The sequence below is a fragment of the Elephantulus edwardii genome, unplaced genomic scaffold (assembly GCF_000299155.1).
Source record: "Elephantulus edwardii isolate Elephantulus edwardi_28Jun2011 unplaced genomic scaffold, EleEdw1.0 scaffold00114, whole genome shotgun sequence".
NCBI classification, from domain to species: domain Eukaryota; kingdom Metazoa; phylum Chordata; class Mammalia; order Macroscelidea; family Macroscelididae; genus Elephantulus; species Elephantulus edwardii.
Genome location: NW_006399864.1, coordinates 371,448 through 373,924, shown reverse-complemented (window position 1 = coordinate 373,924; position 2,477 = coordinate 371,448). Strand labels below are relative to the sequence as shown.

The 2,477-nt window shown below is 40.5% G+C and overlaps 1 pseudogene; it reads right to left on the bottom strand.

Annotated features, from left to right (window-relative positions):
- Window positions 1-1,627: 1,627 nt before the first annotated feature.
- LOC102866637 lies at window positions 1,628-2,250 on the bottom strand (annotated as a pseudogene).
- Between the last annotated feature and the right edge of the window lie 227 nt (window positions 2,251-2,477).

The window sequence follows — 2,477 nt, the reverse complement described above, 5'->3', positions numbered from 1 at the left end:
TAAGGACAGGGTCCATTTTTATTAGGTTTCATTTCCATTATATAATAAAAGGATTTTAACCCAATTTTAATGCTAGCCAAAAACAAATCCTCAATATTTTTATTTGCAAAATAATTTTTTAAAAGAAACCACATTTGACTAGTTGGATTTCCAGCTGCTTTTACCATTCCACATTTTAAGATGTTCTGTTCACCCAAATGAACAGCATGCAAACACACTGGAATCCTCAAGCAGCAGCTACTAAATCATGCAAATTAAATCAAGAAGGAAAACGTGTCATTTAAATGTTCTGAAAACATGTAACTACCTGTATCTGTAATAAATCCATTCACCAGGATCATGGTACTTTTGAGCACGCTTTATTTGCTCATCACAATTAGATATTCTATATCTAAGCTTGATTCAGCATGAAACCTTGTTATGGAAATGATTTATTACAGATTTAATGTTTTGAAAGGCAACCAATTTAAATTTTATTTATTTTACTAATCAAGCTTGGATGTTCTAACTCAGTATTTAGAGAAGTCAATAACTTGTCAAGGCTCAATGTTAAATCCTAATAGAAGACCAGTTTATATTCATTTCCATAAATAAAGGTTTAAAAAGTGTAATTTTGAACATTTTAATGGTGTTGGAAAGACAAGAAACTGATGTGAAGGTAGTTTTTTGTTTAGAAGGAAATAAATATACCTGATACTCTTCAATCTAAAAATATTCACTTTCTTCTATTTTCTTTTCTAATATTTTAAAAGAATAGTCTTCAAATTAAACGAAGAAAACCCAGTGGAGTTGAAACTGATAGTTTTGCCATGCATATAGTATGTCATTTTACACAGTATGAACATGACTTCAATTATTCAAATGAACTTCACTGATTTACAAGAAGCAGATGTGTCATTAAATTAAAAAAGCATTTTAAGCGTCTTTTATATACACCTTGGTGAAATAAATGCAAATAAACACTCTACTACTGTTGGCACCAGTAGTCGGGAAACCCAAAGATGAATTGCATTGGAAAAATCTGCTGTCAGGGATCTCTCCTCTCTTCACAGTACTGAAAAGCAAACATAGGGAGCTCTGGTGACCTAGTGGCAAGAAGCTGCACTGCAATCCCAGAGGCACATGGTTCAAATGAACCAGATGTTCTGCTGGAGAAGGAGATACAATCTCCTCCTGGACAGTTCAGATCTGATTCGATGGTACATACACACAAAATAATAATAATAATTTTTTTTTAAAAAAAGCAAAGATGTCAGTCTAGAGATTCAAGTGTTCTTAATACAGATCATGGTCCTTGCAATTACTTGCTATGTGTCAGAGAGCTGGACAATGACTAAGGATGACAAAAGAAGAATCGATAGCTTCAAATTGTGGTTCTGGAGAAGAGTCTTGAACATACTAAGGACTTCCAAAAAAACAAATAGGTCTGCCGTGGAGAGGGTGAAACTAAGTTTTTCCTTGGAGGCTAGGATTTTTTTGGGGAGGGGGGGAAGGTTGTTTTTAATTTTTATCCCTGAGGTTATACTATTCCTAGAGTATCTTTGAGCCAACAGTACATTTAGTGAATGGTAAGCCATAAGCCATGTACCACATGATCAGTATGGTCCAGGAGTTTTGTAATTCTAAGTCAGACGTTGTCCTTTGCAGAGGAGATGATCAGTATTTCCATGGTATGTCTTCCTGGAAGGGCAGAGTCTGCTAGCTCTTCCTTGTCTGCATCAAAAGACTCGAGAGGAACATGGACACACCTCATATCCCACTTGTAGAGCAGAGCTTCAAGGGACCAGTCAGCACTTCCAACCTGGTAAGTAGACCAGAGTTGAACCTTTGGGTTCTTTTCCATCGGGAAGAATACTGTAGATAAAATGTCTTCAAAGTCTTCAGATTCAAAAAATACATTCTATGCAAGAATAATATCTTGGGGTGGCAGAGCCAGAAGGTCGGGGGATGCGTGGCCCATGTTATTCCTACAAGGACCTGTGGTAGCTGGTTCATCTCCAAAGAATGAGGTAGTTCTGGGTTATCTGACAGTGTAGCCTTTGCACCACATTTTGCAGCCAAGATTCCTGGAAGGCTCACCCCAGCTCCAATCTCTAAGACAGCTTTGCTTGGAAGGCCTCTTCTGTTAAACCACAGGTACTGGGCTAGGACCACAGGACAGGGCCAAACATACATTCCATACTGTGGATGAAGGACCTCCGCGACGTGGACCTCCGGCGCGTCCCCATTGGCTCCAGAGTGCGGATCCTCCGAGAACCAAAAGCTCTGGGTCTAGATTGCATGCTTGTGGAAGCCCCGCTCCCCGGGAGGGTCATCTGGTGTCCGGGGGCAGCTCGGGGCGCGGGGCTGCCAGGCTGCGCCCACAAAGACCCGCGCGTCCCTGTGTGGCCGCCACGCTGGCGCCACGTGGCCCTTGGCAGCCCCAGAGGCTAGGATTTTGAAGCTCCATCTCACATACTTTAGGCACGTAGCCAGGA